Genomic DNA, 23,386 nt, shown 5'->3' on the forward strand with positions numbered 1-23,386 from the left:
AAGCATGATAGAGAACTTAAATGTTCTAGCTAATATGAAGCTAGCACAAAAAACATTAAAAGCATTTAAAATCACTGTATGCTCTATGAGAAGAGTGTGCATGTTGTCCCCATTCTATGTGCCTGGCTCATATTTGATGTTCATTAGTGAACAATGTGTAAACATTTTAGATGTTGGCAAAATCAATTTGGTATTGTCTTAAAGGAACATTTTACTGTAACCAAATAGAGTTTATTTTTTAAATGCAAAGATATTTTGAAATACAAATCTGTATTAATTAATCATAATTCTAGGTTAAGGAGATAAGTTCAGTACCTGAAAAAGGGCTGGAAATATTCAAAGTCCACTTCTAGTAAAATGTATATTAATAAACCAGATGTAGAAGGTGCATTTTTAACTTGAACAGCATATTTGAAAAATGCTAGTGTTGGGGCTCCTGGGTGGCTCTGTCAGTTAAGAGTCTGCCTTGGGCTCAGGTCATGATCCCAGGATCCTGGGATCCAGCCCCGTATCAGACTCTGCACTTGGCAGAGAGCCTGCTTCTCCCTCTGTGCTGTTCCCCCCTCTTGTGCTCTCTCCGTGTCTGTCTGTCTCTCTCTCTCTCTGTCGAAGGAAGGAAGGAAGGAAAGAAGGAAAGAAGGAACCTCCCTTTAAAAAAAGAAGAAAAAGGGGCGCCTGGTGGCTCAGTGGGTTAAAGTGTCTGCCTTCGGCTCAGGTCATGATTCCAGGGTCCTTGGATCGAGCCCCGCATCGAGTCCCTCATCGAGCCCCACATCAGGCTCTCTGCTTAGCAGAGAGCCTGCTTCCTTCCTCTCTCACTGCCTACTTGTGATCTCTGTCAAATAAATAAATAAAATCTTTAAAAAAGAAGAAGAAAATGTTAGTGTTTCTTAAACCTGGTACCTCTGACACTAGAATTTTGTGGAATGTTTATGGTTATTTCATGAAGAGTGGGTTTTGTGGGCAAATAATTTGAGAAAATAGATTTTTTAAAAAAGATTTTATTTACTTATTTGACAGTGAGATAGAGAGACAGAGAAAGCAGGAACATGAGCAGGGGGAGTGGGAGAGGGAAAGCCGGCTTCCCATCCAGCAGGGATCCCAATAGGACAGGACGCCGGGATCATGACCCCAGCTGAAGGCAAACGCCCAACAACTGAGCCACCCAGGTGCCCTGGGAAAATAGATTTTTAAGTGTTTAAATGTTAAAATCTTTTCAGCAGGATATCCTGCTAAGGGAATGACAGTAAAGTTTATATATCACTTCTGCATAGTGGTGAAAATTAGTGTTCACTCCCTGCTACAGGAAGGCTGGAAAAAGAAATGCTTCCCCCTCTCTCTCTGCCTGGTGCTCTGCCTACTTGTGATCTCTCTCTCCCTCTGTCAAGTAAATAAATAAAATCTTAAAAAAAAGAAAGAATTCAGTAAAGTAGCTGATTTTCAGAACAATTTGCAAAATCAACAAGGAATTATAAGCTCAGATAATAACAGCAATGTGAAATCCCTACAAGTAAACTTAAAAGGAAATCTGTAGGATCAACAGGTAGAAAATCACAACATTTTACTAAAGGATGGGAGATTTGAGTAAATTGACAAGCTATTCTCCTAGATGGGAAGTTTCAGTATTGTAAAAATGTTGATTATACCTAAATTTATCTACAAATTTAATATAATCAAAATGAAAATTCTTCATTTTTTAAAAAATTTTAAAAAATTTTATTTATTTGAGAGAGCAAGTATGCCTATACAAGCGGTAGGAGTGGGGGCAGAGGGAAAGGGAGAAGCAGACTCTGGGCAGGGAGTCCAGCAAGAGGCTTGATCCCAAGAAGCTTGAGATAATGACCTGAGCCAAAGGCAGACACTTAACAGACTGAGCACCAAGGCACCCCCATTTTTTTCTTGAATGTTATAAAAATGGTTCTAACAATCATTTCAAGAATAATTGCATAAAATAAGTTACAAAATGGTGAAAAACAATAGTAATGCAAAAATTGCTATATAGGATATTAAAATGTATTTGCTACTATTGTACTCAGAATAGTAAATCCAGAGCCAGAACCAAAAGTAGATAGAACTTGTGGTTTAAGGAGAGAGTAGCAGTAGTATTTGTTTAGTCTTCCTTCTGAATCCTTAATAAAACTATAGTTGAGAAATAATTTTTTTTCAAAGATTTTTATTTATTTATTTGACAGAGATCACAAGTAGGCAGAGAGGCAGGCAGAGAGAGAGGAAGGGAAGCAGGCTCCCCGCTGAGCAGAGTGCCCCATGCGGGGCTTGATCCCAGGACCCCGGGATGATGACCTGAGCCAAAGGCAGAGGCCCAACCCACTGAGCCACCCAGGTGCTCGAGAAATAATTTCTAATACTAAAGTGATCTGGAAAGCTACCAAATACAGAGAATGTATTTAAAAAAATACCTGAAAGATCAAAAAGACATAGAAGGCTGTTCACAAATGCAACATCCTCAAAATGTCAGCAGCTTGGGGCACCTGGGTGGCTCAGTCAGTGAAGTATCTGCCTTCTGCTCAGGTCATGATCCCAGGATCCTGGGATGGAGTCCCACATTGGGCTCCCTGCTCAGCGGAGAGTCTGCTTCTCAATCTGCTCCTTGCCCTGCTCATCTTCTCTCTCTCTCTGAAATAAATAAATTTTAAAAATCTTAAAAAAAAAAAAAAAAGCTCCTTAGAATTTGCAAGTGACTAAAGCTTCAGAGAGAATTGATCTGCCAAACAGAGTCCCAGGGAGACCCTAGGCTTAGGGTTGTCTGGCACAGTAGAGGGTAGAAATAAGAAAAGTGCTAGACACAGAATTTAAAAACTCTTTAGGAAACCAAAGCACTTGAATTCTTCCAGATTCCTCTCCCCAGTATTGTCTCTCTTCACATCTATTTAGAATCCCATTCTTAAAAATGAATGAAGAATCAAAAACTGTCAGACATAAGAAAATCAACAGCATGAATGATCAGCCAAGGAAAACAACTAGGAAGACTCAGAGTCAGCTTAGGAAGCAAAATGAACTCATAATAAATTAATAATATTAAGCTTCCCAAGAGGTAGTCGAGAAAATAATGTATAAGAGTACAGCATACTCTGAAAGAGGAACATTCTGAGAATAATGAAAGACTTGAAAATAAACATCTTACTGATAAAATATTTAATAGAATGATGAAATGATTTAATTGAAATACTCCAGAACTTAAAGCATTCAGACAAAAACATGGAAAAATTGAAAAAACATGGAGGATTAATTCAATAGGTCCATCATATGACTAACAGGAATTCCAGAAACAGCAACAAATGGAGGAAAGGCAGAAAAATATCAAATATATAATTGAAGAAAAATTTCAGGAAACTAAAGATAATTATAGGGGCACTTGGGTGGCTCAGCTGTTTAAGCAACTGCCATTGGCTCAGGTCATAATCTCAGGGTTCTGGGATCAAGCCCCAAATTGGGCTCCCTGCACAGGAGGGAGTCTGCTTCTCCCTCTTTCTCTGCCCCTCTCCTCTGCTTATGCTCTTTCTCTCTCATAAATAAATAAAAATCTTTGGAAAAAAAAAAAAAAGAAGGGAGACAAACGATAAGAGACTCTTAATCTCGCAAAACAAACTGAGGGTTGCCGGGGGTAGAGGGGTAAAGAGAGGGTGATTGGGTATGGACACTAGGGAAGGTATGTGCTATTGTGAGTGCTGTGAAGTGTGTAAACCTGGTGATTCACAGACCTCTACCCCTGGGGCTAATAATACATTATACGTTAATTTAAAAAATTAAAAATTAAAAAAAAAAAACAGGCATACAAAAAAAAAAAAAGCTCAGTGTAAGTTCTCAGACTGATAGGACACACCTAGTACTGAGCAAACCAAAGTGGTAAAAGGAACCATATGTCAATAAGGCACTTCAGAACATCAAAAATAAGGTTAGCTTCCAGGGACAATCTGCTTTCCTATAAAAGAATAATAATTGAACTAGCATCAGATTTCTCATCAGAAATATTAGACTCCAGAACATAATAAAATAACTCCAAAATTATAAGGGCACATTATTTTGAACTTAGAATTCCATTCGTTTTCAAGACAAAAACCAAGTGTGAGAACATAATAAGGATTTCAGAAAGTTCGTCATTGTATATACTTAAAGAGTTGTCTTTGAGATTGCATAATCCAGGGGTACTCCAATATTGTATTTCACTCTTATTTTTATATCAATAAGTATAAATATATAAAATGATATAGAGCATAATATATAATTATATAATTTTAAGAGTATAATATATACATATATGTACCACAATTAAAAAGAAAAACCCTCACAATGAAAGCAAATATGATAATAAAACCAATGAAGGACAAAATGTCAAGGTTAAAAAAAATTAAGGCAGGGGCACCTGGGTTGCTCAGTCAGTTGAGGATCAGACTCTTGATTTCAGCTCAGGTCATGACCTTGGGGTTCTGGGATTGAACCCTGCATCAGGCTCTGGACTCAGCGGGGAGTCGGCTTGAGATTCTCTCCCTTTGCCCACCACCCTCTCAAATAAATAAATCTTTAAAAAAATAAATAAATGCAGGGTGCCTGGGTGGCTCAGTGGGTTAAGCCTCTGCCTTTGGCTCAGGTCATGATCCCAGGGTCCTGGAATCGAGCCCTCACCGGGCTCTCTGCTCAGCAGGGAGCCTTCTTCCTCCTCTCTCTCTCTCTGCCTGCCTCTCTGCCTACTTGTGATCTCTCCCTCTCTCTGTGTCAAATAAATAAAATCTTTTCAATAAATAAATAAAGGCAAACAATAAAGTAGGAAAAATATACTTGGAGGATGAGGGATTTTTATTTTTCATAATATAACAAATCTGTTTATTGTGCAATCAGATCTTGACCTGTTTCAAATGGAAAGAAACTCATTCTCTTTCTCTCCAGTCACTGCTTTCAAGTATATATTATCAAATTTCTCTTTCCAGTTGCTTTATGTTTAGGACATATCTTATAGCTTTCTTTTCAGTCATTTTCATGATTTCTTTTCATGTTGACTATAGGAATAAGTCCCATTTCTATAATTATGATTTTCTGGTATTAAAATGTCCAATCTTGGGGCACCTGGATGGCTCAGTTGGTTAAGCTTCTGACTTTCGCTCAGGACATGATCACAGGATCCTGGCATAGTCCCGAGTCAGGTTCCCTGCCAATGAGTGGGGAGTCTGCTTCTCCCTCTCCCTCCGTTCCTCCCCCCACTCATGCTCTGTCTCTGTCTCTCTCTCTCTCTCTCAAATAAGTGAATAAAATCTTCAAAAAATAAAGAAGTAATTAAGGTTAAATAAAATTGTAAGAGTGGGACTATAATCCAACAGGAGTGGTGTCTTTATAAGAAGTAGAAGCCCCAAAGGATGTGTACCCACAGAATAAAGGTTATATGAGGACAGAGGAAGAAGGCAGCTATCTGTAAGCCAAGGAGAGGTCTCCAGAGAAACCTAGGTGGCACCTTGTTTTTGAATTTCCGGCCTCCAAAACTGTGAGAAAACAAATTCCTGTTGTTTACCCCTCAAGTCTGTGGTATTTTGTTATTGCAGACTTAGAAGACTAATAAATTTAAGATTGGCAGATTCTACTGTGTGATATTTCTCTATAGCAAAAGACTACATTAAGCAAAGTAAATACACAAGCAAAAGCATGGAGTTTGAGTTAAGATAATGGTATTAAAAGTGGTAGAATCATTGATTGTGATGGAGCACTGTATCTTCATATATTTCCAAATTAGTACCACACAGCACACATTTTCTGGCCCCAAAGGAGAAGATGTAAGTTTGCCACAGGGTGTCGCCAATCTAATCTAATGGTCTAAGTTATCATCAGCAATTGGAGTATTACCAGATAGTGTATGTCTGCTTACATAATTCAATATGAAGTACTCAATCTGCCTTTTAGATCTTTTAACCAAGAATGTTTAACTCGAATTTAATTAAATCTTAACATCTAGTTTCTCATATATAGGAAATAGAGGAGATAAGGAAACCACTTTCAAAAAAAATTTTTTTTAAGACACTATGGAGAAACAATCAGACAAATCCAGAAAGTAACACATTCTGTAGGACAACTGGCCATATTCTTCAACAAGTCAGTGCATGAAAAAAGGGGTTGACCTGGATTAAAAGGGACTTAAAATACATTACACCTAGATAGAATGCCCTGTCTTAGATTAAGGTGTGGTTTGGACAAAGTAGCTATGAAAGGCATTATGGAGACATTAACAATTTGAATGTCTCCATTCAAATTGAAGAAATTTGAATATGGACAAGGAATTACATGTTACAAAGAAATTACTATTAATTTCATCAGGCATTTTAATAATAATTTGTCCATTTATGAAAATGGTCTCCTTTTTAGAGATGCAAACTAAGGTGTTTGAGGTGAAATGTTCAAAATGTCTGTAATTTACTTTAGTCAGCATATAAAAATCAGTTTAAAAACTTAAAAGGTACAATGATAAATTCTATGTAGAGAAGACTGAAGACGACAATGGAATAGCAGCTAACCATGGCTTGAGTACTATAGCATTGAGAAGGTCTGTGATACGGTGACTTTTGAGCTGTGATGTTAAATGACTGCCCCTGTATTCAAAAATGGCCCTGTTGTGAGGAGTCTTGCGTTAGACAGGAACAGCCAAGCTCTAGTACCTATTCTGTACTCAGCTGTCAGCTAGATTCAGCCCAGGGTAAACGTAGCCTCAGTGTGAGGAGATTTGAAAATATGGCAGCCAAAATGTGTTAACTATACTCATCACAGAGGGAGATCTGACCAATATACCTTCCTTTTGTTGCACAAGCCTTGCTAAAGTCTGAAGGGAGAGTATACCCAAAAGAGGAAATGGCAAAGGCCCTGAGTTAGGAACAAGGTTGGCACAAAGAAAGGAAAGAATTCAGTAAGTTTGAAGTATAATAAGAGTGGTGAAATGGTCCAAGAAGTTGGACTGATAAATAGAGTCCTAATTATATAGAGTAGAGTAGTTCATGATGAGGGATACATTTTATTTCAAGTGTAATGGCAATCCATCAGCAGGTTTTAACCAGTGAATTATTGTGATCTGATTTAGGCTTTAGAGCCAAACTTCCTGAAACATTAATCTATATTCATAGCATCCATTTCCTCATATTTCATTTTCTCTCAACCCACAGCAAATCTGACTTACATTCACCTCTTAACTGAAAGTGCTTTTACTAGGTCACCAAAGACTTCTTAATTGCTCAGTTCAATTGCTTCTCTTCAGTTCTCTTCCTGTTGCTCCTTGGGTTGCATCTGCATGTTGACCAGTCCTTAAAACTGCTGTCATGGTTGCTTTTTACTACTCCTTTATAATTTCCTTTGATTGCTTTTCTTTATCCACTGCCCAGTAGTTTATTTGTTTGTTTTGAGAATGATGTTCTTAATAGTTTCATACTATAGCACTCTCACCTCCTACATAGTGATGACTCCAAAATTGCTCAAAATTTTTTCTGCTAACCCCCTATTCGCAGTCTTTAAACCTAGATTTCCACTCTTGTCATGCATTTCCATCATAATAGAAAAGAATATACCAAAACAAAAATAATTATCTTCATCTAAAATATTTATGTATTCTCCATCCTGGGTAATGGCATCACCAGTCATCCAGTTTGTATAAGTCCTTAGAATAATATTAGACTCCTCATTATTGTCAAAGCATAATTTTTAAAATTTAAATGTATGACTATTATACAAATATAGAATGAATATGTTTTTAAAATCTAAGATTTTTGTGGGGGAGGAAGACAGGTAGGAGAAGGGGCAAAAGGAGAGGGAGAGAAAGAATCTTAAGCCGGCTTCGTGCCCAGCACATAGCTCAACATGGGCCTTGATCTAACATCCTGAGATCATGACCTGAGCCAAAATCAAGACTTGGGCACTTAACTGACTCAGCCACCCAGGCACTTCTAAGATCTATTTAAATTTGTAATGAGGAGACCAGCAATATAATAAAGCTAATTCACAGAAAAAAATAAAAAAAAACTCAGTATACCTAGACAGTCACAAAGGGCATGCTGAAATATGAAATAAAATACTTTTTTAGCCAAAAAAGTTGGCTAAATTACAATGTCATACAAGTTAATGTCCTACAAGTCAAAATAACTATAGATTTTGGAGTTGCATTCTCTACCAGACAAAAAGGTTTTGTATATCTAGAGGGCAAAATCTACAAGTTAACATTTTACACAATCTTAGCTCTAATCAGTAACAACTAACAAACAAAGGTAAACCTCCTAGAGAATTAAATTCTCTTTGTGTGGAACTATTAAGCAATATTCCAGAATAACATATAGCCATCCTTTGGCATTATTTCCAAGTTTTCTATAGTTTTTCGTAAACTTTTATACGATTCCACATCACCATCATGTAGTGATGGAGCTATATTTTAAAGACAAATTTCCCTGATTCCTATGCCTATTTTTCCCTATGAAAAATGTGAATGGTAGGCAAATTCATGTATTGCACAGAAAATGAGCAGGAATAAGGTTTGAGAAAAGGCTTCTGGTTTTCAAACTTGGTAAATCACAGTAATTAAGAGACTATGACATTGGGGAAAGGATAGGAAAATGTATCAATAGAGTAGGCCTAGTCCTACAATCAGTTGATTAATTATAAAGACACCAGTGCAAGTCAGTGGAAAGAGACCTTGCAATAAATGGTTATAGCAACCAAACATCACACAAAAAAGAAACGGACATGATTCCCATTTCTCACCAACACAAAAATTAACTTGAGATGGATAATAGACTTCTATGTGAAAGAAAAACTTTAAAAGTTTTTAAAAGAAAATGTAGTATAATATCTCCAGGACTTTGAGGTAGATAAAATTTCTTAAGCAGGACTTAAAAAGCATTAATCATAAAAATAAAACCTGATAAATTGACATCCTCAAAATTAAAATTTTCTGCTCATCAAAGACACCATTCAGAAAGTAAAGAGACAAGCCATGGAGCGGAAGAAAACATTTACAATATATATATCTGATAAAGCATTACAAATCAATTCCAAAAAGACTGAAAGCTCAATAAGAACATTGGATAAAAGATTCAAATAAGCAGTTTGCAAAAGTGGGTATCTAAAGGTCAATAAGCATATGAAAAGGTGTTCAACATCATTAGTTATCAGGAAGATACAAGTTAAAATCGCAGTGAATATTATCACAAACACATCAAAATGGGTAATGTTAAAATAAATTTTAAAAATTTAAAAGACTAATAATATCAAATTGTGACAAAGGATTTGGACCAACTCTCAAAGATTGCTGACAGGAATGTAAAATAATAGATCCATTTTGTAAGATTGTCTGTCTCTACTAATGTTAAAGCATTCACTTACCTTATGACACAGCAATTTCACTCCTAGGTATATATCCAAGAGTAGTGGTATGTTCTCCCAAAAAAATTTTCACAAGAATGTTTGTTGCAGCTTTATTCATACTAACCCCATACTGGAAACACCCCCAAATTTCCATTAACATGTAAAAGAACAATTAGAGGTAGACTCATTTAAAGGAATACTACTAGTGATAAAGAAAAACACACAAAACTAATGGGAACATAACAGTAAGATTCATATTCATGAATGTTGTTTTTAGAGAAATAAGTAAGATACAAAAGAGTACAGGATGAGTATGTTATACATGATTCCATTTATATAAAGCTCAACAACTGGCAGGTCTAATCAATGTTTATGGTTTTCAGAATAGTGGTTACCTCTGGGTAGGCAGGGATGGGTAGTGGTGGCTTATACTGAAAAGGACATAAAAGAACTTTAGAGAGTGTTAGAAATGCTCTATATCTTGATCTGCATGGTGGTGTCAAGGGTGTATGGACACCTAAAAATCATCTGTGTACTTAAAATTAATGCACTTTATGCTTCTTATTAAGGTTATCCATCAAAAATATTAGTTTCTACAAGGCCTTTGATTACAATTTTTGCAGAGTTAAGGAAAATAGTCTAGCCTGTAAAAGGTTAAGGGATGATAAAGCAGTAGGAATTAACTTCACTTTGAAGAAATTTGTGAAGAGAAACATAAAATTAAGGAATTAATAAAGATATCAACAAGTAAAAGAAGGTTGTTTTTAAAATTCTTTTAGAATAGGGAATGCGGGGCGCCTGGGTGGCTCAGTTGGTTGAGCGACTGCCTTCGGCTCAGGTCATGATCCCGGACTTCCAGGATCGAGTCCCGCATTGGGCTCCCAGCTCCCTGGGGAGTCTGCTTCTCCCTCTGACCTTCTCCTCTCTCGTGCTCTCTCTCACTCATTCTCTCTCAAATAAATAAATAAAATCCTAAAAAATAAAAATTTAGAATAGGGAATGCTTTGTTAGGGGAGAAGAAGCCAGTGGAGAGGTACACATTGAAGATGGGAGTGAGCGAGAAGAGAAAGTTGGTAAGACTAAACATCTTGGAGTAAAAAAGTGGAGAATTGTCTAAATAAAGAGAGGGAAGATAAAGCAAAGAAAGAGAAGGAGGGTGAAAAAACTAAAGGACTGTAAAATAGAAGATAACTTAGGGATTTTCACAGACCCTTTCTCTGTCTCTTTAGGAAAATATAAAGTAAGGATATCCACTAATGTCAGGAGCTGAGGGGAAAGGACCACCGGAGGTAGAGTAGAGGGCTTGATGAAGCCAATTAACTATTTCATTTAGCTTTGAAATCTGGGCAACTTACTTTACTTCTTGAGTTTCCTCATCCCTGTGATACGGATTCCACTTACCTCACAGAGTTGCTAGGAAGATTAAATAAGCTAATGTATATTAAGTATTCACATAAGATAATCGATGAATACTAGTTCCCCTTTGAAAAGGACTAGAGTTGCTGAAAATTACCCTTCACAAATAGCTTGAAAAATAGAATAATCTGGAGTCAGAATAAAAGACCCCATGGAGGGTAGGGAACCTAGGCACTTCTTTAACATCTGTGGGGGCTAGTGCAAATGACGCCTCATATACCTTATGTATAAATATTTTAAAGTTATACATCAAGCTAATGAGCTATTAAATAAAATATGTTTTGTCTTCCTACTTTGCCAAATACACTTCATAATGACCTGAAGTTTAGGTTTGAAATTAGAAGTCTGAGTCTATGGTACCTGCATGGCTCAGTGGGTTAAGCCTCTGCCTTTGGCTCAGGTCATGATTTCAGTTTCCTGGGATTGAGCCCCGCGTCGGGCTCTCTGTCAGCAGGGAGCCTGCTTCCCCTCTCTCTCTCTGCCTGCCTCTCTGCCTACTTGTGATCTCTGTCAAATAAATAAATAAAATCTTAAAAAAACAAAAAAGAGGAAGTCTGATGCCTTGATGTTCCATACTGATTCCTGGTAATGTGGGAAGAGCCAAACCAAGTCAGCCTTTTCTTCTTCCAGTTCTGTCCTACACTGGGAGGGGCCTCCAGTGTATATGGGTGGATACTCCAGCCTGAAAATCCAAAGTCCGTTCTCACCTTTGACAAATAGCAGCCATTTGGCCACCATTATACTTGGGCTGTGCTCTCCAATGGCATTGGCCTTGCTTTCAGCTCAAAATACTTTTTATGTCAAAGAGGCATATTTTGAGGTAGAATATTTTGCTACCCTTCAGGTGGCTGTATCTCCTGAGGTGCCTGGGACTCTTCACCACATGTGGAATACAGCACAGAAGGGTCAGAATGGGTTCCAAAGCATGGGGCTCTCAAGGCTTCCTGTGCCCAGAGCTAAGGACCTTAGAGTGAGGCATGTTTAGGTCTAAGATTATGCACACTTCTTGCTATGAAGTGTGAATACAGGTAGACTGCAATACTGTTGACTGGAAAGAACACAATATTCAAGATAAAAATATGCTGAAAAATATAATGAAAGTGAAGTAGAATCTACAAGTCCTTATTAAGAAGCTGCTTTCTACTTAAAAAACCATCTAGCTTTTGAATTATTTTGATGGATTGAAAATTTTCCTATGAAGCTTTGGATAAAACTGAAAATGATTTATTAATCTCAGATCTATTCCCCAAATCAAAATATTTAGTAACCAGCTGTGGTCTGGTAACCCCTTTTGTGAGCTTTGGTTAAAGATGAAATTTCATAACCTCTTTTGTCTGACTTTACATTTCTTAAAACCAAACAAGTTGTATTTAGATATTCACGTTTATAGATTTATAGGATGTCTTTGAATCCAAATGGTGTTCTTATCACAACAGTAAAAAACAAAGGATTTTGTACTTTTTTGATGAATTCTCATTAGTAATGAGGCACTAAACATCCTTCTGAATGCGATATAGAGGTAAAAATTAACAGGGTTATTTTTAGCTACCATCTGCATACTATAGGCAGACACCATCAAGAATAAGAGGGAAATAATGGTTCTTTTAGTTTAATAAATCATAATGTTCCTGAAAAAATTCTCATTCCTCTCAAAATTGGGGCATCTAATTATATAAAGTGATTACTGTGGCAACAGCTTAGATATGAAAAGAAATAGAGGGGGGAAAAAAGAGAAAGAGAGGAGGGGAGGAGGAAGACCGGGAGGGAGGGAGAATAAATTAGGCTATTAAACAAAAAGAGAAAAAGTATTTTGACTAAAGAGCAAAATGTGGGAACTGCTGACTAGAAGAGAAAGGAAACACTGAAAAATTTATATTTAGGGCTTAATCCAGTCAATATCTGATCATTAAAGTAAAGGTAAACTTTGTGAATGTAGATATAAGAAACTAAGAATCAAGACAGTAGCTTTCACAGGATAGGGTGAGGAAATATATGCTTATTCCTAAATTACATAATAAACTGCAAGTGAAAATTTGATAGACTATAAAATACTATGTACAATAAGAAAGTTAAAGATTACTTAGGTTGTATATTATGTTATATATTATAATATTAATATATTATATGTTATAATAATATATAGTGCATAATATATTTCTGTATTATAACAATGTAAAAATACAGTTAACCCTTGAATAACACAGGTTTGAACTGTGGGGGCCCACTTATATGTGGGTTTTTAAAAAATAAATAACATAAATGTACTTTCTCTTACTAAAGACTTTTTAATAACATTTTCTTTTCTCTAGCTTACTTGATTGTAAGAATCGAGTATATAATACATATAACATATAAAATATGTGTAAATAGACTGTTTATGTTAGTAAGGCTCTTGTTAACAGAAGTTCAACTTAACTATTCTAGTTAAGTTTTGCAGGAGTCGGGGCGCCTGGGTGGCTCAGTGGGTTAAGCCGCTGCCTTCGGCTCAGGTCATGATCTCAGGGTCCTGGGATCGAGTCCCACATCGGGCTCTCTGCTCAGCAAGAAGCCTGCTTCCCTCTCTCTCTCTCTGCCTGCCTCTCCGTCTACTTGTGAACTCTCTCTGTCAAATAAATAAATAAAATCTTTAAAAAAAAAAAAAAAAAGTTTTGCAGGAGTCAAAAGCTCTATGTTGACTTTCAGCTGCACAGCAGTGGGAGGGATGGCAGTGCCCCTAACTCCCATGTTGTTCGATCATCAACTGTATATGAGAAGACAGCTCACATAAAAAGACCTACACATAGTTTGTAAACATATGACTTGTTCAGCTTCTTTAAAAAAATAAGGAAAATGCTAAAATGAACTGTAGTGAAATACCAGTCTTGCTGGATTTGCAAAGATCTGAGTTTGGAATTGCAAACTTACTATGGAGAATTAGCAGGAAGTCTTCCTTAAACGTTGTTTCTAGTTAGGTCATTTAGAGCAAGGCTTGGAGATCAAACATATCAAAATTTAAAATACGCTTTGAACCACTTTGAATATACTTCCTAGAAATTATTCTGTAGATATATTTGTACATAACGTATGTGCAAAGCTATTCATTACAGCTTATGAAAGAAAAAGATTGGTTAACATGGAATCACTGTGAAGAGTAAAATTTGAGCTTTTTAACCCTGAATCATAGCTGGCCCACAGTAGAGCTGCTTTTGTGAACTGAGTGTTCATGCAAATTGATTGTGTGTTCTAGGGGTTAATGCTGTCACCACCTTAGTGGAAAACAATAGAGCTCAGCTGGTAGTAATTGCACATGATGTGGATCCCATTGAGTTGGTTGTCTTCCTGCCTGCCCTGTATTGTTAAGACCGGGATTCCCTATGCCATTATCAACAGGAAGGCCAGCCTGGGGCATCTGGTCCACAACAAGACCTGCACCACTATCACCTTCACACAGGTTAACCCAGCACACAAAAGAGCTCTGGCTAAGGTGGCCGAAGCTTTCAGAACCAATTCCAGTTACAGATATGATGAGATTCGTTGTCACTAGGGAAGCAACATCCTGAGTCCAAAGTTGGTGGTTTGCATTTCCAAGTTGAAGGAGGAAAAGGTTAAAGAACACGCCACCAAACTGGGCTAAGTGTATGCTGTTGAATTTTCTGTACATAAAAGTAATAAAAAGGTCTCTTTAAAAAAAAGAAAGAAAGAAAAAAAAAGTTTGGGCAAATATTAACTGTCCATGAACAGAAGACAGGTTAAATATACTGATTTACATCCATAGCATGGAATTATTATAAACCTGTTAAAAAGAATAAGACAGATCTATAGATACTAATATGTAGTATTTTTGGAATATATCATTAAGTGTGGTAAAAAAAAGTTCAGACCGGTATAGATAACATACTATTATTAAAATAATAATAATAATAATAATGAGAGATTATAGCCACTTCACAATGTTGATCCTCTTCAGCCAAAAGCTACCAGAAATACCTGTAGTTGAACAAGTTGAGTTCTTTTATTTTGGGTTGTTTTTTTTTCCTCCTTCATACATCATGAGGGAACTCTCTTAGAGAGTGTGAGAAAGGACTTGGCTTTGTTTGTGTAATTTTGAGGGGTCCAAGGAAGTGGGGGCAACTATATGATTGGGAATCTTAACAAATTTTGCCTATTCCAATAGGGCAGCCTATTGGAAGATAAAGCTATAATTACATGAAGTCTAGGTTCTCCACTTGGTCTTTAGTGATATGGGTGGGGGTGGGGTCATAGTTTCTTTTAAGGTAAATAGGTTATTTTCTAAAAGTTTTCTATCCTACTAGGCTTCCCTTTTCCTGGTGCTTTGGCTCTAGGAAGCAGCTTTTGTTGGGACTTTTTCTATAGGTGCCCATTGGTAATTCCAGGCCTGCCGGCTTCTCCAGCACCCATTCTGGTATATGTTCAGCAAAAAGAAAACCCAGAGAACTCATCACCATGTTTTTTATTGGAGCCTGATGTCCTTAGCTATAAATTGGAAAAGTACATCCATCTACTCCATCTTCCTGAAAGTGGAAATCCCCTGGATATATTTTTGCACTGTTTCAATTTTTTTGTCGTAAGCGGGCATCATCCATTCAAAGAAATAAATACATACAGAGATGCATACGTTGCTCTTTCAGAACTGATAACTACAAAATCCCTATGAAGAAAATAAAGGAGAACAAAGAGGATAGCTGAAGTAAGTAAAGCTACTTGGTTAGGGTGGTCAGGAAAAACCTCTGACACTTGAGCTAGAATCAGAAGCCAGTCTTTTGAAGAACTGAAGGAGAGAAGAGGAAGAGTAAATGCAGAAGACCTGAAATAGAAACGAACTTGATATAATCCAGGAACAGAGAGAATTCTATAATCAGTGGAAACTTGGGGCTATCATCTTACTTATTGTCATAGTGAAAAGAATTAGCCAACATTCATAGTGGAAGTATGCCTACTCATCAGCTGAAACTGTAGGTTGAATACAGATTCAAGAGTTTGACAAAAATCAATGAAAGAATTCTGCAAGAACTAATATGCTATGTGGAATTTACAATAAGGAATATTGTCTACATTATTATTATTTATAAGTCTGTGCAATATATCCTTTATATTGGTAAAATTTATTCTAAAATGTATGTATGTATAAATATGTGTATGGGTATATAGAGCCTCAAAGAAGAGTAAAGTCTAGGAATAAATTGAAGAGTCATCAGTATTGGGGTGCCTGGGTGGCTCAGTGGGTTAAAGCCTCTGCCTTCGGTTTGGGTCATGATCCCAGAGTCCTGCAATAGAGCCCCACGTCGGGCTCTCTGCTCAGCAGGGGGCCTGCTTCCTCCTCTCTCTCTGCCTGCCTCTCCGCCTACTTATGATCTCTGTCTGTCAAATAAATAAAATCTTTAAAAAAAAAAAAGAGTCATCGGTATTTAAATGGCAGTCAAAGCCATTTAACCAGATACAATCAGCTAGAAACAGTATGTGTGTGTAAACAAAAATAAAGTTCAAGACCAAATCCTGGGCATGTGAAATGGTATTGCCAATGTGGTAGAAGGGAAACCAGGAGAAAATGCTGTGTTGGAAACCAGGTAGGAGGAAGGGGTCAACTGAGTTGGACTTAGCAAAATTAATAACTTCAACAAGAGCACATTTAATAAGTTGTTGATATCAAGAGCCAGATTGGATTAATTTAAATAGTCAGATAGCATTTCTATTGCCAATCAAGATTTATGCAAAATGCACTTTGAATTTTTCTTCTAATTATGAGAACTATAAAGTAGAAAACTCCTTAAACTCACAGGTTTACCTGGTAACTGGAGAAAATTTCTTCCTTTAACTTGACTCTATTTTGAGTTCAACCCTAACTGCTTACCCTTCTCCACAGTTACTATTTGTAGCAAAGGTTGCAAAGTTATGGCCTTATGACCAGATTTTGCCCATAGATGTATTTTGTTCAGCTGTTTAGTGTTGGCTCACACAGGTTTTCTACTTGAAAATAATTCCTATCTTTTAGGGATACATATTTCTTGTCGGTCCTATCCTGCTTATCCTTCCCTTCCCCCATCATCCTTAAGAATCTTTCCACAAGACCATTTTGTTTCCTACACACTCCTTACAAACTGTATAAACATTGAATTATTTACAAAGAAGATGATGTCATGTCGATAGGCAGATTAAAATAATCCACTGTTTGTGCAGTGGTGGGAGAGCAGAGATTGGTGAGGGTGTGGATGAAACAAAATTGGGTATATGTTGAAAATTATTGAGGATGGATGAGTACCCAGTATTCATTATTTGTATATGAATTAAATTTTCTAGAATATCAATATTTTTTTTTAATGTGGGGGGAAAACTAGGATAGTTCTTACCCTCAAGGAACTTACATACAACTTGAGAGGGCACTCTATTCAAAGAGTTAGAATTCAGAAAGTGAGGAGAGAAGAGTGGGTGTTGGTAGAGGGCAGATGGCACACAGATGTTTAAATAAAGTTATACCATGTCAATGGAGGAAGCTGAACTGCAGTGTGGTTCAAGCAGAGCAGGAACAAACAAGCATGGAGGGCTTTGTGCCTCTATCTGTGTGCTATCTCTTATAGGTGTTTTCTCATTTGCTCTTCATACATTCTGTGAGGTGAGTATCATAGGCAAAAAACTGGCTCTGGAACAAGTTAAGTTACTTGTTTTGGGTCACAAAACTGGTAACAGGAACCTTTTGGGAGAGTAATGTCACTGAAAAAGCCAGCCTGCAGTGGCCTGAGAAAGAGATGACCAGAGACCAGAGACCTCCTACCAGCTAAATAAGACCTACAGGAGGTATACTTAAATGTTTCATTTTGTTACTAACATTTGAAAACCATGAATGATAAACAAAAACTTTTGATTTCTGGCTTCCTTAAAGAAGCCAACATTTAGCATCACAGAAGCTGCACTCCCTTCACAACAAAGTCATTACTGCCCTCTTTCTGTGGGACTTGAGCTCTCATTTTTGCCAGAGTCCTCTTCACTCAGTATTTTATTGCAAATGCTCTGTTTCATTTTGTGAATTATGACCTCTATAAGTATTTGAGTTCATTTATATACTAATTATATCAACCTGGACTGTTGTGACACACTATTGTGGGTCTGATCAGTGAGAGAAAGGCATAGAGTCATAGAACTCCATGTGATTTTCCACCACATGTTGAGAATTATTGTCCAAACCACTTCTCTGGCAATTAATTCTATATTCTATGCCTATTGTAATGTCTCATGCAGAGTTTTCTTGTGCTGTAAGTGCTAAGTGCCATATGAATGAGTGGTGTGATAATAAATGCTCAGGAATTCAGAGGCACAATTATTTCTGCAGTCATTAAGACAAAGAATCTTTTAAAAGTTGGGTCAGAATTTTGTAAGAGAAGAAAAATCATTCCAGATGGGAAAAACATCAAAGGAGAAAGGCATGAACTGAGGAAAGTATGAAATATGTGCAAGGAGTGGGAAAGCAGACTAGTATATGAAGCTCCTTCATCTAAGAAACTCTAACTCAGGTTTAGATAGAATCACAGAAATGGCAAAACTAGAAAGGAACTTGCAGATCAAATTACTTGAAACCCTTCTTCTCATTGACAACAAGCAAGGTTTTGAGAAGTTGGGTGATTTGCTAAAAGGCACATAGCTAATTAGTGAAGGAATTGAGTCTAGATCTTCTGATTTCTAATGCTTTTCCTTGATGTTTCCCTTCAGTATGGGTTATTAACATTTTAGGGAAGGAGAGAAAAATAAGAGCTGCCGCTGAGTTCTGGATATAGTATTTTTAATTACCTCAAATGGCAGTCGCCCTTTTCCTTTTGTCACTCACACTTCAAATTCTCAACCAGAAATTAAACCCATGAAAGCGCTCAGGGAACCTGACAAGTAGAGCAGAGGGTAAAGAGTAGTTGATCTAGGGGCACCCAACTGGCTCAGTGGGTGGAGCTGGTGACTCTTGGTCTCAGGCTGTAAGGTTGAGACTCACACTGAGTGTAGAGATTATTACTTAAAACTAAAATATTTTTGGGACGCCTGGGTGGCTCAGTTGGTTAAGCAGCTGCCTTCGGCTCAGGTCATGATCCCAGCGTCCTGGGATGGAGTCCCGCATCGGGCTCCTTGCTCAGCGGGGAGCCTGCTTCTCCCTCTGCCTCTGCCTGCCATTCTGTCTGCCTGCACTCGCTCTCTCCCTCTCTCTCTGACAAATAAATAAAATCTTTAAAAAAAAAACTAAAATATTTTTAAGCTTCATTTATTTATTTTAGAGAGAGAGACAGTGCAACTGGGGCAGAGGGTGTTGGAGAGGGAGAGGGGAGACTCCTCACTGAGAGCTTGATCCCACCATCCTGAGATCATGACCTAAGCTGAGTCAGACACTTAACAGACTGAGCCACCCAGGTGCCCCAAATATATATATATTTTTTAAAGATGTATGTTTGAGAGAGATAAAAAGAGCTAGCAGGGGGAGGGGCAGAGGGAGAGAATTTCAAGCAGACTCCCTGCTAAGCACAGAGTCTGACTTGGGGCTCAGTCCCAAAACCCTGAGATCTTGACCTGAACTGAATGTTGGGTGCTCAACAGACTGAGCCATCCAGGTACCCACAAAATAAAATCTTAAAAAAAAAAAAAGAGGAGTTTATCTATCATACTACTTTCTGCCCTTATGTCATTACATTTGCCCTCATTCAAGGGTAATCTGCCCAACTTCTAAATTATACACGACTACCATGCTTAGTAAGGGAGAAGAAACATGTTCTGGCAGGCAAGTCTCAGCCTCAGCCTTTACAGTAATAAGGATTGGAATCTGAAAATAATAGTCTCAATGTTGTGTAAAAGAACTTGACAGACTACCTCTGGCTCTAGGTGATTTCTGGAGGGCACTGAGGGAGTATGGGATTAGCATTAGCAGCACCTTCTATAGTGAGATAATGTGTTTGTCATAGGAGCAGAAGAAAAGTCTTCCCAATTAAAAAGAGGAAACAGTATCACCAAGGAGATGAGATGAGTAGAATCAAACCAGAAACCTGGAGTCATCTTTCACATTACTTCTTCCTTCCATCCCCCACCTTTTCTCCCTTTCTCATCAATTTAATTACTTTAACAATCTTTTCCTTCTCTCTTCTCCAACCCAGCAACACTACCTGAAAGCAGGCATCTCACATTTCTTGCTTGAATTATCTTGGCAGTCTCCTAACTGGCTTTCTTGCCAGTCTTACTTTCTTGTTTGACCCCGATTCCCACTCAACCCATCCATTATGTACTCTCCGATGCTTTTTCTAAAACCCAACTCTGATGTAATCATCCCTTAATTCACTACTTCAAATACTTCCATGATTCACCATTTATTTCTGGGTAAAGTTAAAGAGTCTTCATGATCTAGCCATGTTTACTTCTCCGTTCCAATAACCCTTGTGCCTCACTCCCAACTTCTAAATTCTAGATGTAAGAAACCTTCTTTGGTGCCTCATATATACCACACTTTCTCACTGTTCAGTGCCATTTACTGTGCTCTTCCCTACCTTTCATTATCTGGAAAACTACTAGTTTTCATTCAGGAATTCAAGGATATTTACCTTTCACTATTGGTTTGCATCAGTGATCAAATAACATATCTGTATATCTCTTAAAATTTACCACTTGTGGGTTGCCTGGGTGGCTCAGTCAGTTAAGCATCCAGTTCTTAGTATCAGCTCAGTTCATGATCTCAGGGTCGTGGGACTGAGCCCGTCCTCGGGTTCTGCACTCAGCATAGAGTCTGCTGGAGATTATCTACCCCTACCTCTGCTCCAACCCTCGCTCACACACACTCTCTCTCTTTCTCAAATAAATAATAAAATCTTAAAAACAAAACAAAACTTAGCACTTTCAGGGTGCTTGGGTGGCTCAGTTGGTTACACATCCAACTCTTGATTTCTGTTCAGTCATTATCTCAGGGTCATGAGATGGATCTTTGCATTGAACCCCGTGTCAGAGTCTGAGCCGGGTGTGGAGTTTAAGATTCTCTCTCCCTGTGCCCCTCCCCAACCAAGGCACACATTCTCTCTCTCTCTCTCTAAAAAAAAAACAAAAAACCAGAAAACAAAAAACTTACCACTTGCATTATAAATGTCAATTTACTTTCTGTCTTACAGAATAGACTAGTATTCTTCATAATCAGATCCTGACCATTTGCATTCTTATCAAGTACTCAAGATAATTTATGTTCCCACTGAAGTCTAAGAATCATTTTATTATATTAAGAGCTTCCTAAGGGGAAAAAATTTTTTCTCTGTAATTCTAGTGCCCAACATAGTACCTAGCATGCAGTTGGTATTCAATAAGTAACTTTTTTTTTTAAAGATTTTATTTATTATCTGTCAGAGAGAGGGTCAGGCAGAGGGAGAAGCAGGCGCCCCTGCTGAGCAAGGAGCCTAACACAAGATCTGAGCTGAACCAGACACTTAACCAACTTAGCCATCCAGGCATCCCTTAATAAGTAACTCTTGAATTAATTAATATACATGTTTATGTTTTGAGTGTTTGTACTCCTTCACAGAGACTTTATCAGGTTGCCACCTTGGGTAATAAGACTCATTGAAAAATTGTTCCCTGTGCCAGTGGTATTGGAAATTGGAAATCTTGGTGATCTGCCAGTCCTCCAGCCAAGTGACTATTAAATCTTACCTGTTGGTCTGTTTTTTTTCACCCTTTATGGCCTTTAAGCTTTTTCCATGAAAAGTATTTAGTCTTACTGATTTTGTTAATGAAGTCTAGAAGAATGGTTCTCAAACTTAAATATACCAGAAAGACCTGGAGATCTTGTTAAAAATAGAGATGACTGAAGCCCAACTGCATAGATTCTAATTCAATATGTGAGAGAAGAAAGGCAAAGGTCTCTATTTTTAATAAGATCTTGGAGAAAAATGATCCCCTATAAGAAATAAATCTACAGGGCGCCTGGGTGGCTCAGTGGGTTAAGCCGCTGCCTTCGGCTCAGGTCATGATCTCAGGGTCCTGGGATCGAGTCCCACATCGGGTTCTCTGCTCAGCGGAGATCCCTGCTTCCCTCTCTCTCTCTCTGCCTGCCTCTCCATCAACTTGTGATCTCTCTCTATCAAATAAATAAATAAAATCTTTAAAAAAAAAAAAGAAATAAATCTACATATTCTATAGAAAAGAAGGTTGACATTTCTACAAATTGGTAGGCACTTATGTTTTATTTCCTCTAAAGAAAGACTGTGGTCTATTTTGAAAGAATTTACCAGCACACTTTACAAATAGCTCTTAAAGTTTAGCATCGCTGTATTTTGCCTTGATTGGCTTGTCTAGTAACTTAATGTACCTAAAAGGAAATCCAGTGTCTTCTTTTCATCTTTCCCTCTCAGTAGATATAAAGATAGATTGCATACTTATCAAAGATAGCCAAGGAATTCGGAGTGTGATCATACAGTTTGGCTCGTGTGTGCCCACATGACATTCTTCCTGCGCACAGCCTTCTTACTAGATGACAAAATCAAATCTTACTCAAAACTTTGAATCTATTGTTATTTTTCCATACAACCACAGCAGGATCTGTCGTAACCTGAATGAGGGTGCTTTAGGATGAGAATGAATATGCATAGTAATACATCTTCCTTCTCCTTACCTCTCACACACTGCCCAGGGGTGGCATGGTGATCATAGCCATGGAACCATTTTCAGAATAAAAGATTTATCATTTTATACAAGGATCATAAGCTGAATCAATCTGTCCCTCTGTCTAGTTTATTGTCTCCCCTTTGGACTCTTATATCTACCCTAGATGGTACCAGGAAAAGACATCTTTTATCTTATTTGTCCCAGGCTGGGATGGATTTTGTCATGTCACTCTCTTGATCAATAATGAGAAAGGAGCTCTACTCTGCTAAATTCAGCATGAACCATTATGGTTCCCAGAATGTAAAAATGCTTTAAAAGTGGAGTCAGAATACTCAGAATCTTTTTAACGTTGTTTTTGATGATACCTGGGTACATGATGATCTGAAAATCCAAGGGGAACCTGGGAGAATCCCTATCACAGCCAGATGGACTCAGAATATCTTTCTGAACTACAGTCTCTCATGCTATTACTAGAAATGAAATAGATCTATAATACAGAAGAGCAATTCCATTTTACAGACTACAAAAATATACCAATACAGAAAACAGATGATAATATCTGTGGGTTTTCTGTTTATCTGTACTGTAAGTAAAATTCTGATGGATTTATAAGTATAATTTTTATAAATTTAGATGTCAAAAGTTTTTTGGATTGGAGAATTTTATAGAAATACATTTATTATTTTATAATCAAAGTCAATGATAAAATAATATTTAATTTAATAGAATAGTTTTTCCAACCTAGTTTTGCTGTAAAGGAACTATTTAATAAAAGCAAAGGTTTTGGTATAAGACCCTAGCTTTAGACCATGTGCAATATATACCCATTTATTTTATATTGTACTTTTAAAAAATTTAATATGAAATATTAATTTGACCGCTTGCTTTTATGATTTGATTTATGCTGTTTAACAATTTCTTCAGTGAAACATATTCTTTTATATATATTTTCTCCAATTATGGCAACATCTTTGCCTGTCCTAATTCATATCCTACTGAGATTAATAAATAGGGAATATAACCTGAAAAGAAAAAA

The 23,386-nt window shown here is 37.3% G+C and overlaps 1 protein-coding gene and 1 non-coding gene across 2 annotated transcripts in view; both read left to right on the forward strand.

Moving 5' to 3' along the window:
• POLR3G (RNA polymerase III subunit G) overlaps positions 1-23,386 on the forward strand; it is a 104,844-nt gene that overhangs the window by 1,998 nt on the left and 79,460 nt on the right. The gene's annotated exons all lie outside the window — the stretch shown is intronic.
• Positions 13,842-13,914, forward strand: LOC125101447 (small nucleolar RNA SNORD36). Its single transcript, XR_007127847.1, has one exon. It is a non-coding gene; the product is annotated as a small nucleolar RNA SNORD36 (small nucleolar RNA).

The sequence above is a fragment of the Lutra lutra genome, chromosome 5, assembly GCF_902655055.1.
Source record: "Lutra lutra chromosome 5, mLutLut1.2, whole genome shotgun sequence".
Taxonomy (NCBI): Eukaryota; Metazoa; Chordata; class Mammalia; order Carnivora; family Mustelidae; genus Lutra; species Lutra lutra.